A 17745-nucleotide genomic window follows, 5' to 3' on the forward strand; every position below is an offset into this window, starting at 1 on the left:
GAGAACCACTAAAGCACAACCGTTTCTCAGAGGCAGGGACAAAAAGCCTCATTTACGAGCAGCAGTTACAAGCACACAAGAGAGGAAGTACTTCATTAAAACAGGCTCCACTCTCGCTTTTTTCCTAGTGATTTGGCTGTTGAGCGCCTTGCAGCTCCTGAGAACCGGTAGTCTTGAAAGCTTCACTGCTGCGTTAATTGAATTGTTATGCCGAATTAAAAAAATGTCGTTAACCTCATTGGTAGGAGATCACCAGATTCACCGAATTATATTCAAATTCCGAGTGCTTTTGAAAACATTGAGTCGTCAATCATCATGTATGTAGTTAAAAGTGTAGACAGGAGTAGAGAGCGAAAAGCCGAGGAATTCCTTGTAGCTACATAACGGATATCCGAATAGAAAGTAAGCTCATAATTTTACATTAACATATAATCGGTGAATTCCAAAATAGCCGAAGTTCATAGAGCTAAGTTTTACCACTTTACACTTTGCCTGACATTCTCGAATCTACCAAGGCTATCACTTCAATTTTCCTAGGGAATAGGTATGTGACACAATGTAATATCTAATCAAAGAAAAGAAATCTACAGTTAGAGTTGCCCCAAAAAGTGATATGAGAAGTATTTTTGGACAAGGGTGCGTTGACAGCTGAGGTCACATGCTCAACATCCATCAAGAGATTATGCACGTAACATCACGCATGAACTAAAAGTGACAAGTATTTAAGAAACTTAGACTTTGTATACTATCAACACATTTTTTTACAGAATATTTTTGTGAGAAAGCCAGTGCCTTAACATTATTTCCGAGTATTTCTAAAGATTTCCTGTGATCCCCAGCTGTTCCCTATTCATCGTGAACATCTCCTCAGAGGACTGGTGCCTTTTTTTAAATCATCCAGTCTTCCATCGTAACGGGAAAACCGATTCAATCTAATTTTAACTGAATTAGAAAATAAAATCACACTGGATACCTATTGGAGACGAATTCACAAAACTTATTGAACATCGCTGCGGAGTAATTTCATAAACCAAACTCAATTCACATAAATATCCGAGTAAACTATTCGCCTCGACGTGAGTTCGACCTTGAGTCTCTTACTTTCATGCCGAGCGGTTCAAGATGACATTTCACCTGCTCGACGGTTTGTTTTTTTTTGTCTTAGTACGTAACGAATTATCCATTTGAAACTTTGCTATCACCTTGAAAATTTGTGGGTGCATAGGAATGACCTGAAATGAGGAAAAACGGAAAAAATACTTGGGTAAATTTTCAAATTAGTAATGAAAAAAATGTAAACAGTAGTCTACACCATATTCCCTGAAATTTTCAAGATAATTTCGTTGGTTTTCAACTATTGTTACGTTACCAAAGAAGACTGATCTCATTGGACCAGAGTCGATAGCCTCGATGACTTAAAGGAATTTTCAGGATGCTACAAGAACAGATGAGATTTGAATGAACACAGCAGTTTGCACCGTTACTCTGTGCCTCCGGAGCGTAATTATTAGAAAATATGAGAACATTGACATTTAGAGCAAAATCGTAAGTTCTCCCCAGAATCGTATTAACAATAAGCCCAATTCTAGGCGTCTCTAAGTACGTAAAAAATTATGTTTTTCTGTTCCATAATATGCATGTGTTGTGTACATAATTGCAACATACTTTTATAAATTTTAATATTAATGAATATTAATGCTTATTAAAAATAAGTTAAAATCATGATGCACCAATTTTTACACCAACAATTTTTTTGTTATGGCGTTTTAACCACTGAAGCTACTTAAAACTTCTTCATTTTTTTGTTACTTAAGTTGTACATTTAATACATTTAGAGTACTAAATTTATTTATTTCATTTTTATTAGCTAGCGTGAATTTGAAACGTGCAGTGCCGCATTAATTTTTTCACGCGCTTTTCAACTGTGTTTTATTAGCCCTAAAAAATCGATGCGGCTTAAAAAGAGCTCATCTCAAATATAAATAGCTTATGTGCGGCAGTTAGCTATTATTGTTCTTCAGAATAATGATGAATGGTAATCAGACCAGGAAAATTGTGTTATGGACGCCCCGAAGCTGAGAAGCTATTTTTTCCATTACCTAGTTCTCTTAGACGCATTAAATGTTGGAATGAGCCAATATTTTCCGTTTTTATTTTGCCATTCGTTAAACTTCTTTTAAGTCTTTTGTTTAGTTCTTATATTTGAGCGACGCCCGGAGGTGGTTTTTGTTTTTCATTTTTTTGAGCGAGAAACAAGTTTTCTTGGAGCACAATGCTCTTGACAGACTTTACAGCCGTTGTCAAAATGTCACTTGTTAATAGAAGGGTGGCTGAAATTAAATTTTTTCGCAACTGGAGTGCCACAATTTCATATAAAACACGTCAAACCTAGTTTCATATTGATAAGGGTAGAAGTCCGAGACACATCACCAGGCCAGTATAGGGTGGGAAAAATCCAGAGGAAAAATCATTTGCTTATATTTACGGCTAATTTTTCTAATTCTCGGCCTATAATAATAATAATGCTTTACTTGTCAAGGGTATTTTGAAGATACACAGACCTCTTCAGAAAAAATTCAACTGTGCATAAATATAAAAGAAAATACACAAACAATCACAGTTTATTGTTTGCATATGAGAATACAATATCACCAGTGCTATGGGTATAAAATTCACCAACAGAATATAATGCATAAAAGGCTACCCATGAGTGAATCACACTCTTGAATTTAGATAAACTAGTCATTCTGGCTGAGATGGGTAAATGGTTAAATAGCCTAATACCTAAATTAGGCAGGGAGGATTGGGTTTTGGTTAATCCGCATTGGTTTAGGGATGACAAATGCTTATTTCTTGCGCTATTGTTATGCGTTGCACATATTTTAGAGAAAAGATCAAGGTTTTCTTTCACGTATATCAAAAGTTTGTACTCATACATACTAGTAGAAATACCTTTAAGGGGTGCGTCTACAACTACGTCATTTGCACTCAGCATAAAAGACGTCTCGTGAGGCTTGACATTACAAGTTTGATTATGCCCGTATTTATGATAGAGGATTACATTATTGATTGGATCTATATTGTGACCCAGAGAGGTTCGTATATATTTGTTGTAAATTAGTCTCCTACATGCAAGTCAGTACTTCATGCATTCCAGTAGAACGTGCATCGCAGTAATCGGCTATCACAGCGGGGGACTTTATTCTCTTCGGTAAAGAGAATATGTGAGCGCGGCATGGCCTATTCTAAGCCTAGTGAGGGCGACCTCTTCCCAATGGCTGTTCCTGACAGAAGTGGCCCAAGCGGATGTTTCCGCTTTTATGTCTCTTTGAGTTTATTGCCAGCGACAAATTCTTCACAGCTCTTGCCATTGCTTCATGCATCCTCTCCAAACTGCGGCTCGCAGGGGTAAAAATATGGTTACAAGCGCCTGAAAACCAGCAGCGTGTTTCTAGCGTCTACAAGCGCGAGCAATTACTATGGCCTTTCACGTAAAAAGCTGGAAACAAGTTCTAGTCCTCAGTTGTCGAGATATCTTCGTAATGAGATGATGAAGTTCTTTTATCATAAAATGTCGAGTTTAAGCAAGAAAGTAGGGAAGCATGCTATTAATATCGAACTTCAAAAGAATTTAGGCGAGTATCTCCTTCCTCTATTGAAGCATGACAAAGCTAGATTCTTTTCATACATGAGAATGGAATTTAGCTGCATTCTAGAAGAGATCACATGCATACTAAAAACAGTTAAAATTTTCAATTTCAATTGAATTAATATAAACAGTGGTTCCCGAGATGGGGATCTAGTAAGATTTATAAGGTCAACCCCGAAGGCCACGATCCCAACTTCACACGGGTTCCCGCGCACGCTCACTCATTTCGATCCCACGATATGGGCTCACGGGCAAGAGCAACTTCCGGGCTCCCCCTGGCGATCCGCAGCCACTCCCAACGGGTCCCCGCCCTCCGATGGCAACCATTGTGAGATGCGGCAACGCGATGGGCCCGCCAAGATCAAAGAATTGGCATTATTCTCTCGACGCCTTGAGAGGAGAGCCCATTGTTCGGACTAAAACAAAAACACAACCCATTTTTATTCATTTTTACGTTTCCAACGGAAGTGTGCGAGGCACCGAATTGCTCCCGTCGCCTAATAATGACACGTCCGGTCCAACAGCTCCCTGCGATATCGCCACGAATTCGGTCCCTCAAGAACGTTTCTCACCACTCAATTCTTCTCCGCATACAAGTTGTTGTGCAAGAAAAACTTCAAACCCCGTTTCATATCAATGAGGACAGAAGTCCAAGACATATCACCGGGATATTACAGGGTGCGAAAATTCCGCAGAGGAAAAATCAATGGCCTTGACCGTGTTTTTTCGTACCTTAACCGCACTTGCGAATGACTCCACCAAGGTTGGCTGGTCGGTGGAGTCTTATCACTGACGAAAGAATGATCGCAGGCTTTCCCGGCGTATAGAATTGTGGAAGATTACTCGGGATTTCCACCGGGTCAGGTTCTCCAACTCCATCGCGGCCGACGTTTCGATGAACGAGTTGTCCATCGTCATCAGTGCATGAAGCAAGTCGAATCTTGAAAACCGTCCTCCTCATATACGGATGACGGCGGTATCAACCGGGGCAGGAGTTATGTGATTGGTCGACAAATTTCCGACCCGGTGGAAATCCGGAGTAACCTTCCACAACACCTAGCGAGTTTACCTCAGGATGTATTTATCTTGCCAGGGACTCGAGCTCGATTAGAGATCGGGCTGTCGTATTTGATTCCGTTGAAAAATATTTCGCACATTTCTCTCGGACCCGACTATGCAGCCCGTTTCTTTAGCTATTTGGTCTTTTTACATGGAAAGCGCTGCCACTTAGCAGCTCCTAAATATACTTACATGTAATTTTACTGGATGTTATTTTTTTAAAACATCAAAAATCAGGGATTACACACACCTGCACTTAAACATACCACGGGCCTCAAAGTGTTAAACTTGTACCGAAACCCTTAGAGACCTTTCACATCGTAGGGTTAAAACACGGACACGATTTTTAGCCGCATCGTCACCGTCCAGTCCCACTGGGGCCACACGGCTACGGTATTGTCTTTCTGCTTAGTGATCCACGTAACCGAATGCACACTTTCACACTAGACGGTTTCAGTCGTGCGGGAGCTGTCTCCAGTACTATTGATAATAATCTTTTTGTACGGTCATAATCGTACAATACGAAAAGCATTGGCCACGATTTAAACCCGTGTGATTTATTCCCGCACGGGCGAAAATGTTAATGTGCAAGGACGTCATCTAATTTTCTCGAATATAAACGAAAATTCTTTACCCTTAAGTGCACAGAACATTTGCCGATGTTTACCTCGGGCTACAGCGCAGGTTTTCTAGGCCCACCAATCACTTCAATATTCGTAAAGGAAGCGCCAATATGAATATGAAGGTTAAAAGGTTTTGTAGCGATTGTAGCATTTCGCTTACAAATACAAATCATGAATTGAATGAATGATTCACTCAACGAACGTTTCCATGACCGTTTTTGTTTTATTAACAAGTGCACTATACGAGTACCATTCCACACAAGATACACATCCAGACGATGAGCGAGTTCTTCTGATACTTCAATAAGTTTGTCAATCTTATCGAAGTCCATGATCCTGAGTAATTGATGCATAAAATGGTTCAATCGTTTCTATAGTTTCAATGAGGTCTCCTTATCACCCATACTTGTAGTAGACAGTTTCGAAAAGAAACTTATTACTCTTAATGGCGCACTTAATGTGATAAAAGTTTGTTATAGATTTCGCTATGCAGATGAATTTTACGCTGTCGTAAAGGAAGCCTAGCTAGCATGCTTTTAACGCTTATAAACTCTATTCACAAAAACTTCGTTTTTACAATTAAAAAAGACAAGGCCAGTAATCTGACTTTTTTTAGATTTGACGATATATATTAATAATAAGAAACACAATTTCGATATCTTTAGAAAACCAACTACCACAGTCATCTTAGTCATCTCTCGCGAATTAAGACATCCTATTGACCACAAAATGGCTGCTTTTAACTGTTAAGACTCGGAGACGACTAAAGATTCCAATGAATAATGACTTTTATAAAAAAAAGAACTTATCGCCACCCACCACATCGCTTTTGCTGAAGGTTATGAAGCGACCTTAGTACATGAGATAAGATAAAAACTCAGAAATAAATCGACCTACACGTCTATTTCAAAACTCGAGAGTGAATATAACCCGAATAAATGAATAAAACTTTCATCAGTGGGGAAATACACACACAAAGCAGGAAAGCGCTTCCGACAATACACTTACCTAACTTATAATAAATAACGGACACTTTGTTACTTTCATAAAATGTTTATAAAGTTCTATTTTATGACCGGTCTCGGCTGTAACACTATCATCAAGTAAGATATTTTCTGTATTTGATAATGGTGTACACTGTACAGCCGAATCCAGTCATAAAATATAATTTTTTAAAAACATTTTGTGGAAGTAACAGTGTCTGTTATTGATAATATGGAGCCCTTCCACCACGTACAAGCTTCCAGTTTCGTTTTACTTACAGAACTTATTTTAACACCCCGAACGGTTTAAGAACCTTATTAAGCAAAACGGCCCTTAGAGTTGACTCACAATTGAGATCAGGTGTTTATGAAATTGCGTGAGAGAGTTGTGACTCAGTGTATGTAGGGCAGAAGAGCACGAATTTCAGGAAAAGAGCGCGAGAACACGAAAAATGCTTCCACAAAAACCACAAAACATCCCATTTAGCCAAACGGCTTCCACAAGAAAAAACACCAGTGCTGTTTCGACCCAAAGATCCTTCTTCACTTCCAACGAAAGGGACGACGGTTTTATGCCCTCGAACAGAGAGAAATAACCAAAAGGAAGAGGGAATAAGATCAATGGATGACATTGAATACTAAACCGATTCCACCATACCATCCCTCTTGCTTTAAATCCCTGTTTATGCTTACACCATGTATAAAAACTCCTACATTTCGGAACCATATCGAGTACCCGAATATGACGCATGAATGCGTCGAAACTTGTTGTGCCAGTCAACATCAAAGTGGATACATACAACACCCTTTGCATATATCATTTTACATCATCATGCACCACTCCACGCCTCACACCGTAGTTTTAATATCCAAGACTTAACTACAACCGCTGCCTTTGTAAATTACGATCCGACCTGAAGATCCTTCAGTTTGAACGAATGGGACGACCATCGGATGCCCTCCATCAGTGGGAAATCATCAAAAGAAGGAAAGAAAAAGAATAAAGAATTACATTGATTATTATCAAACCCATTCCACGATGCTATCCCCTTTGCCTTAAATTCCCCTATTAATGCTTAAATCAGTAATAAAAACTCCCATAATCCCGAACCATGAAGAGCACCAGAAGATGATGAATGAATGCGTGGTACGAGTCAACTTAGTATTTGGAGGAGGCGATTGATAGCTGGGGTAATAAGCGTCGTAGGGAAGGAAGGGTAGGGAAGGAAGGGTGGAGAGAAACTCGGCGTCGGCATTAGCCTGCTCTTGACGAGAGGCGCCATGGGGACCACTGTTTAACGTTCTATCCGACGGACGGAGTGTTGCGCTTGAAATGTCCTCCACACTACATTCAAGCAGGGATCGGGCAGTCTCTGAGAATTCTCTGCCACCGCCAGGATTGAACCCGAGACCACAAGGTGGGAAGCCAACACTTTAGCCACCACACCAACCCAATCCCGCGAAACAACTTTAAAGTTGATATATACAACATCCTTTGCATCTTTCATTTTACATTATCATGTTCCACAACATCTGACCTCAAACCGTTTTTTTAATATTCGACTGTATCACAACCGCTGCCTTGTGAAATGATTAGACAATCAGGAGACGCGTAACGAGGGATTTCAACGCTAGAAAACTTCTCGAATAAAAGATTTCAACGCCTGAGTCCTAAATAATCCGGAACTAATCGACTATCGTTCACTTATCTCCGCTGAATTTCTCGCCTTCTCTCTCATTCATACTCCTACGATATGCTATTACGTAATTACGTAACGAAGGCCTCGACCCACTCATTGTAACTACCTCACACGGTAATTAAGAATTCAAGTTCAAACGAAGGCAAAAAGAAAGCAATCCGATTGGCCTACCATTCAAGCGCTGACAGTGGCTTGTTAACGCCTGGGATATTTTCTTGAGACAGGTAGGTGGCAATTAAGTCATAAATTATTTTTCATAAACCTTGAAAAGCAAGGGTGGGAGAAAACCTTAAACTACGAGCCGCATGAGGGATACTATGAATGCATTGCCGTTGACATTATCGAAAAAAATTTTGAAATAATCACAACATTTTTTTACATCACAACCAAAAGGGACATTGCATCGCTTTCACGACAAAAACCAATGGAAGGGATCGGAAACGTGAGTTGATTGTGCTTGGGATATGTCTCGTTAATTTTATGCGATCCACAAAGAGATTGGTAGCTTATTTTTACAATGTACTCCGAATAATCGTCGAAATTTCAACTTTGAAAGATGTATTTCTTACGATTTCTTAAAGGCTGTATTTTCGGAGATAGCAAAAAAAATTCAAACTTAAATAGGAAAATCTATTTTACTTACTGCAATAAGCATTATTTCAGTAACATTACTTTCACCGATGATATGGGGAATATAAAAACTCTCTCCCCATCCGAGAAATGATACTTAACATTCATGCCATCACTTACGAGGTAAGCTCAATAAGTAATGTACCACACTTTTTTCACGGCCAATTTTGGTTGAAAAAACTTGGTACTTCTTGGGGAACATTTTCAAACATTCCCGCTTCGACTATTGTAGTTGTTTTGGCTACTGACATGCGACCGCAATATATGGAGCTGTTTAAATGGCGTCTGTAACCAAGGCGCGTTCCAAGCAACGGGCAGTGATTGAGTTTCTTTTGGCGGAAAAAGTGGGTGTCTCACATATTCAAAGGCGCTTGCCGTATGTCTACAGTTATCTGGCAGAGAAAAAAAACACGGTAAGTCGTTGGGCAATGCGTGTTGTTCATCATCGCTGCTACGGGGATGATGCAGAAGTTAATGATGCCAAGCGACGTTGGCTCCGACATTGACCAGTGGAATGGTACCGTGCAGGTACGCAGGCTCTTTCTTCACGATGGCTTCAAGCCGTAATATTTAATGGAGATTACGTTGAAAAAAAGTTGATAAAATAAAATCACTTTGCACTTTCCAGACAATTAATAAAATTGCGCGAAATAAATTCTTTGGAAAATAAATTGTATGGAAAGTACAAAATGATTTTATTTTATTTTATCATGTATAACTCCCATAAAGTTAATTCACCAATCATCAACTTCATTGGAAAATAGTGTTGTGTGGCTAAAAGGTTGGGGAATAATATGGTATATTTCAATTTTCCGGCCTCGGTGGCGGTGGAGTCAAGTCCTCGCCTGCTAAACCGTAGGTCGCGGGTTCGAATCCCACCTGGGTAGTTGGTCCCTATCTAGGGCATGGATGTTTATGTCGTGGTTTGTTAATTCCTCCGTTATAAAAGTCTTCTGTGTGCTCTTTTCTGGGAAGTTGAAAATAAATAAAAATAAATAAATTCTGAATAAAACAAAACCTGTTTCAGAAAAAAAGTGTTGCATTACTTATTGAAATCCCCTCGTAAGATTCCATATCAGCGACGAACACCCGCGAACGTTTTAATGAAGAATTATTATCGAAGTTCCATCCCTTCTCCACTGAGAGCACATCAACCTCTGAGTTGATCATCTCAAAATCAGGAAAGCCGCTGTTTCGTTCGTTTCGAAAACCGCGTAAGAAACAGTAAAAATCACTATTTAAATCCAATTTTACTGCGTTTTGAGCTATTCGGAGGAGATTGTTTCACCGACATGTTACTCGTCGACGTCGGTAGGATCAATGTAATCACGACGGTCATATGAATCTTCATAACATTCCCTTGAAACATACATCCAAAGCTACAGAAGATAGGCTTACTTAACTTGAAGATGCAGTACATATGATGTAACAATGTCGGATGTTAATGCTTGCCACGAGAGATAAATGATAATGCAAGGGTCACCAGGCCATTCAAAACACAGCATCTTCACAGAAGTATTAGGAACCTTGAAAATAGCACTGTCATTGGTTAATAAATAGTTAAGTAGTTTAATGATGACCGTATGGCCGTACAGTATTACATTTATTTGGACTTATAATGTTTCTTTCAATTTCATTACGTAGTGGATCAAGAATCACAAAGCGGCAAGTCAATGGAGAACGATTCCTCAGCAGCTACCGTTCTAGATTTGCGAAAGAACTTGGTCACAGACGAGATGCACTCGGAGATCTGATGCCCCCCTTTTGACGGTGCATTACCAACCAGTTTCAAACAAGTTCTGCAATCGATCGCATCTCATCGCATAAGTGACAAAAATCCAAATGAGCGGAAATCAAATAAATACGTCACTGCTAATTAGAACAAAAAGTCACTAAACGCTTAAAGGTCCAATGGACATATATGTCCCAAATTTTTGAAATGATCTCAAAATTAAATGAGAAGGTGTATGATTGTAATGATTGGTTCTCTTAAAGAATAGAATATCGGCTTCTAGTTTTAAATTCTTGTTATGATATCTTCTAGATATTGTCGTTTCCACATAGTTAAGAACTTTCAATTGAAATGCTGTTTACGAAGTGGAAATTTGATATTTTGTAACAAATTAATGAGAAGGTCGATTATAACAGGACTTTCGGTCTATCCTTAATGTGTACTTACCCTATGGAGATAGTGCGATTAACTCCGTATTTGTGCTTCAATTTTCACAAAATTAGTTTTTTTTTTGTTACGGGATATGTGTCTCTATAATTGGACTCTTAGGGAGCGAGAATTGGTATTATTTTACGTCCCAGACTGTATTTCAGAAACTATTAGAGATATCACCTTCATATGAATATTTTAGGAAGCTATGCATTAATATTAGCCTAAAAACGTATTTTTATGCCATCTAACGGCTGTAATCCTTATGGACCTTTAAGTGTTAAAGATCATTGTTAAAAGCTTAAGGCTAGTTTTATAGATACTGTTGGAATTCATCCCAAACTTAGTCATTGCCTTGTAAATTTCACGCATAAATGGGGGCATTTCATCAATTAATTTCGACAATAAGAACACAGCGTGAGGATTTTAATGCGAGCGCCGCCCAGCCATTAACCCAGTAGTTTTCAGTCCGAACCTCAGAATTCTATCCAATAAACTACGACAAGTACAAGAAGAATAAGTTTGAGTGCCGACATCTCTAAGCTATTGCAACCCCCAAATACATATACTAGTGTGATAAAAAACATATTTAACGAATTACTCTCTTTTTTTAAATTAACAAGACCAATTTCAGTCCGAGTAGAAGTACATTAGAAATATTTTGAAAAGAAGGAAGGGAAATCCCAGTTCACGGCTCACCTCCTAGAGGATGGACACCAGGCTGATTTCATCCCAGAAGTACTGCACTGGGTAAAATAGGGCACAAAAATGGACATTTGGGAACAATTGAGCATCGTTTCGGCCGTTGGTAGGAAAGAAAATATCACTTGTAACCATGGTTTATTTCCTCCATTCTCCGCACCTTGACCTCCCTCAGCTAATCGGGGAAAAACCTTCCGAGCACCTAAAGACAGTCACCATCCTCTACCTCACCTCAGACCAACGTTCAGTTCAAAATTTCCAACCATCCCCACACTCTTACCGTCCACTCTCTTCCCCATCCTTAAAAACCAAGAAATAGGATAATTTTCTCCTTCCACCCTCACTTCTCATTTTTTGTGAGAGTACAAATTTGAAAGAGACCATTTATTCTATAATGGTTAACTTTTTGCTAGTCTTAATAATGCTGCAGTTAGAATAAAATTTGAAAAAATGTGTAGTAATGAATTTCTGGAAAAAGAATGACTCCCCACAACATAGCTATATCATTCGGGGCACCCAATTAAAGACCGTTAAATGCATGAAATATCTAGGAGTTAGACTCAATTATGATCTATCGTAGAATAAACATATTCGGGAAATAATAGGTCAAGCTAATTGTAAAATAGGTTTCGTTAAAAGAATATTAGGAAAATGCGACGAAAAAGTGAAAGAAATTAGCTACTTCTCCCTCGTTAGACCCAATTTAGAATACGCTGCCTGTGTTTGGGACCCTCATGAAAAAGGCTTAATAACAAAGTTAGAACGCGTGCAAAGAGCTGCCGGGTACGTGAAAGGTCGTTACGATAGTCTTGTTGGTGTAACTGACCTCTTTGATAAACTCGGTAGGGAATTTCTCTCAGACCGTAGATTGAAAAATAGACTAAATCTTTTAGATAGAGTCAAGAGCAGTGTCTTTCATAACGAAGTTAGCCATATCTTACGGACGCCAACATACTACGGAAGATCAGATCATATAAATAAAATAAGAGATATATGTGCGAAAGATATGTAAATAATAAGAGACATAGACTGTAGAACAGACAGATTCAGAATGTCTTTTTTTCCGGGATCAATAAGAGATTCTAACGACAACGCTAGAACTCATAAATAGATTAGATGACCTGTAGTGTAGCCTACTAACTTAAGTAAAACTTAATGCATGTTTCTGAATTTTATTATTATTTCCAACAGCATATGGCAGTATAATTTGTTAGTATGTGTGACGTTTTTTGGACCGTGTGGTGTACATGTGGGAGTCCAATTGCATGCTGCATGCTGGTGATTGATCACCCCCTCCCAAACACCCTAGAGGTAGCTCGCAGGGTATTTTTTAGATGTAGTGCAAATTTGAACGAGACTATTTAGTCTGGCATGGTTAACTTCATTGTTAGTCTTAATAATGCTGCAGTGCAGAGAAACATGTTGACTCGGGTGAAATAGTTATATGTTGAAAAGTGCAAAGTATTACTTCATATCCTATCTAATACCCTTTTCATTTGAAGGCCAGCCGAAGTTGATTTCGGACTAACCACTCTTTAAGACTTGCTCATTCTAAGTTGGATTTCCATTTGTTCCTTTTTAATTCTTAAGACTTGAAGCTCGAAAAAAGTGAACGCAAAGTGAGTTATACTATTCTTATTATAAGTTTTCAACCGGTTTAAATGACACTTTGAAAATTATCCTAGCCCAACCCCTCTAACATATAGAATCTCCCATTTCAACTCACACTAGGACATGGTACCTTTCCTTCAACAAACCATGAACCCTGTTATTTTCCTCACCCTTCCCCGCTTCCTTGACTTACTTCACTCCTTTTAGGATTCTAGCATCCCCTCTCCTTTCCGGAATTAATTGATGAAACATACGATATATACTACCACGAGATTTTTCTGCTACGGACGCTCTTTTTACTTGAAATAGTGAACGGCGTAAAAGCAATTAGGGGATATTTAAAACTTACAAAATATCAATTCGTGATATAAAGAGTGTCAATTCGATTATATTATTGTCTACAAGAACTTGCCTCCATCAAAATAACCACCAGAAAGGTGATAAAATAAAAATGCTACCCATTATGAGGACACAGGAGAGGATGAAAAAGAATTTGGTCTTTAACGTTTCTTAATTATTTTCATTAACGATTTTCTTAAATATTCTTTAACGATTATTGTTCACTAAACTACGTAAATGTAGGAGAATGGTTCAAAATTTAAAAGTTTTACTACTTGTCTTCTTTCAAATCACCTAGTATTTTTAACACAACTGAACAGCATAAGTGAAGTTTTTTTAGAGTACAGCAATTTGTATCTTCCGTTTGCTTCAGTAACAAGTCTCGGTATACGCAATCCGGGAATAGAAGGATTTTCCCGGTAAGTTGAAAAAAAAAAAGCCTTCATCATCAGTGAACAATCCTACGATTAGTTTGACGCAGCTCTATATCTCTCTAACCCGCTAGTCTTTTCATGGCGACGTATTTCTTCTCTTTTACATCCTTTACAAGCTATTCTATATAACTCATTCGGGGCTCTCTTGCCCTTCTTCCCTTCCACCTGTCCTAAGATTTTTTTCATCAGGCCATCATGTCTTATAATGTGGCCAAATAAGTTGTCCCGTCTTCTGCTTACGGTTTTTAGAGTTCTTTTCTCCCACCCTTCTTAGCACTTCCTCATTCCTTACTCATTGTCAGTAGATCCATTTTATCTGCATTATTCTTCAGTCCTGCTAGCAATTACAGTTCAAAGTTGCCGAATGTGAGCTTGTTGCTTAGGATGCACTCTTGAAATGCATACGTAAGAAACGGAGAGGGTAATAGATGCATGGACGTACTGAATCAGCGGTGATAAAATTGACAACATTCTAATCACTCGCTGTGCAAACAAAGTGTGAAGATAAATAGTATGAGAGGTTCAAACCAATTTGTCATCGCAACAATATACCAGGCAAGGTCTTAGCCAGGAACTTATTTTTTAGACTTCATTAGTATCAAGTCTCGGCGTATTCAGCAGGTAAGATGTCCCATTTTTGGGCTTTAGGCGTTACTTGAAAGGTATGAACGATTATCACAAACAATAATTTTTTCTTCCCTTTTAGATAGTACAGCAAGTTTCGCTAAATATTCCATTATGTTTTTATAACTTCATTTGTAACACCATCCCCCAAAATTCGTTTGCACCCGGAACAAACTCATTCTCAATTTTTAATTATCTTTATCTTTTATTTATTCCCATTACACCTAAAACAAATCACATTGGCCTATTCCAAGGTGGTTTTCTACGATATAACATTTACACGTGCACGAAAAACCATGCTCTGGATTGGGGCAACCTACTCAGGCGGAGCAGGAACCAGCGACCTCTTGTTTGGTAGGCGAGGACTTTAAACCGCCGTCACCGACACCGGAAATTATAAAAACTACACTGATTTCTTTATGATCATCTAGCGGACGGTCTTTCAACCCTTTCTCATCAGGATTATATCATATAAAAGCTATAAATATTGTTAAACAGAAAGAGGAAGAAAGCTTAATTAATTTGGAATATGTTTCAACGGCTTACTAATTATATGATAGGCTGTCAAAACCACCGAATAAAAAATTATTTATGTAATACTATAGTAGTTTTGGTTTTTTATACGTTAGTTTTGAGGGAGAGTGATATTGGCAAACAAAACATAAGTCATGTTGACAACGATTACGGTTGCTATTGAGTTGGGAATTATTCACCATAGGCCCCGCAACGGAGCACCTGGAATTGGAACCGCACATCCAATTTGCTCGACCCGGCACCCCCCACAAAATTTGAAAACGCCTACCTTCTAGTCGAATTCCCAAATGAGAAAGAAAGACACTACGGTGGAGGTTGAGCTTCCTCTCAACACCGAAGGGACTGCAACTCGGCTTATTCTCACCCAGAAGAGGTCCTCAAGGATTGGAGTCACGGCCGACGCTCGCGTCAAGACAGATCGCTGGTTCCTGAGACGGCAAAAGAGCTTCCTGTTATCTCTCGGGAGACTGGTCTTGCGCGCCCGACTTCAGGCACCACACTGACTGGGGACCGAGCGAAGCGAAGTCGACCCCTCGGCGAGCGAGGGGGGTAAGTCGCCGCGCCCTCCATTCTGTCTCCCTCCCAACTCCTCCTCCCGTGACAAACCACGATCGCCGCTCCAGCGTGCTTCCGGTGACTCGCGGGGGGAACTGTTTCGGCGCGGCTCGGCCGGATGGAACGAAGGTCCGGTCAATCGACGATTTTACGCACTCCGCTGGCAACAGATGTTGGGTTCAATGTGAGCAACAGGATTGATTATGTTTGACACGATTTTATTTTTTTTAATCCTTATTACCTGGGTCGTTATCCCAAAGCAAGCTTTGAAAAGTGCAATGATTTCATATCCGCAAACAACTTTGAGTTACTTACCCAAGACCCTACCCAAAAATTTCATAAACAAGTGAAAAAAGCTTTGTTCACCTCCTCAACCCTGTTGACAGAGAGGGAAAAATACTTTCTTACCCCCATAAATCCCCTGTCACCAAGATTGTATGGTTTGCCTAAATTGCATAAAAAAGACGCCCCTATTAGACCTAGAGTCCAGTGTCAGTTCTCCATCACACAAACTTGCTTTCAGGTTGAATACTATTTTCCGTGATTTAACTAATTTTTCCGCAAAATATGCCACAAAAGACTCGATTACTCTGACAAAAAACTTCAGAACATGATTATACCTTTAAATGCTTAATTAGTTTCTTTTGATGTTCAAAACTTATTCCCTTCAGTCCCAACCCGTGAAGCATAAATTAACTGCACTTACCACCAATTGTACCTTGAAAATGATGTAGTAACATCGAAACTCGGGTCGGATTAAATTTATTTTTGTGGAAAATTGCAAATCATCTTTCAAGCTGGAAGAAAAATTTTGGTTCAGTGTTTTGAAAGAGCCAAGATCATTAGTCATGTCCGGGGACAGGTAAAAAATAGTAAAAGTAAAGTCTTTTATTAATTACTACTGAGATATCTTTTGCAGCTATAAAATTCAAGTTCAATGTAGTAAGGACAGTGCCCTAGCTTATTGTAAGTTCCAACTATAACTTAATTTAGAGGAAATCGTCATGTCCGTGGACGCCATGTCCGTGGACATCATGGTAGTGAAATCACTAACGATCTCTGTCACTTACGTCATTAGAATTTATGATTGACAAACTGTAATTACACGATTTTGGTTCTCGATAAACCACAATTAATTTTTTTTAATTTTGCCTGTAGAAAATGTACGTTTCTTGGAGATTGACCCACCTAAGAAACAAAATAGTATTAAAGTAAAATTCGCTTACACGGAATTTCGGGGGTTGATGGTTTCTGGCGATACATAACTCATTTTGAATGAGTACTTTTGGACGAAACTTGACTCATTTACTCATTTTGAATGAAAATTTAAACTTTGATTTTCCACAATATTTTTATTAGTATTAGTGTACTAAGAAAAATATTCTGTGGAAAAACAGTTTAATTTTTCATTCAGAATTTCACGGGGCGATCGTTCTTTTTTGTAATGAACGGATTTACATACATATATAAAAGAGGATGTCAGTTCGTCTGTCCGCTACGCGTTTCCATAAGGCTGCATGTATTTTGACCGAAGTTAGTGGATAGGTGAATCTTATGCTATATAACCCCGTAGTGCTACTTTCGGTTACGTCCGACGTGTACTTTGCATAAATTTCTCTTTACCGCTTGTGATGTTACGTCATACAACTTCTGCGGTTGGACATCCTGCCGGGTAGGCACACCTCTTGAAAAGCTCAAATAGTAAACATAATTAGTTAGTTATGGTTTATAATTAATAGTTATAGTTTTCAGCAGCTGTGGGACCCTCTTATTTATGTTATCAATGTGCAGTATTACAATTGTAACATTATCGTAGAACAATTATTCACTTACTGGGGAAAAATGTAGTTATGAATTATTCTTCTCCCTGTCTTGCACTTTTAACATGGTGATAAAATCACCGCTAATGATGATGTATATCTATGTAGACATTTCCACTGAGAAATCTCAAAATTAATCCATCATACAAAATTTACTTAAGCATTAAACAATTCATAGCTGTCATTTAACCAACTACCACTGTAACTTTAGCTCCCCCAGAGCTTGTGGATGAACCTAAGGAAACGATGAAAGGAGAAACAAAAATATTTGCGTGGAATCCAAATGCCACGAAATTGCTTTTAAGTTCATACGGAGAGAGA

General features: G+C 38.8%; 1 protein-coding gene across 1 annotated transcript in view; it reads right to left on the reverse strand.

Moving 5' to 3' along the window:
- Window positions 1-15534, reverse strand: part of LOC124166721 — a 33851-nt gene extending 18317 nt beyond the window's left edge. The window contains exon 1 of the mRNA XM_046544379.1: window positions 15414-15534. The gene's annotated coding sequence lies outside the window, so the exon portion shown is untranslated. The remainder of the gene's footprint in view (window positions 1-15413) is intronic.
- Between the last annotated feature and the right edge of the window lie 2211 nt (window positions 15535-17745).

Source organism: Ischnura elegans, chromosome 10 (genome assembly GCF_921293095.1).
Source record: "Ischnura elegans chromosome 10, ioIscEleg1.1, whole genome shotgun sequence".
Classification (NCBI taxonomy): domain Eukaryota; kingdom Metazoa; phylum Arthropoda; class Insecta; order Odonata; family Coenagrionidae; genus Ischnura; species Ischnura elegans.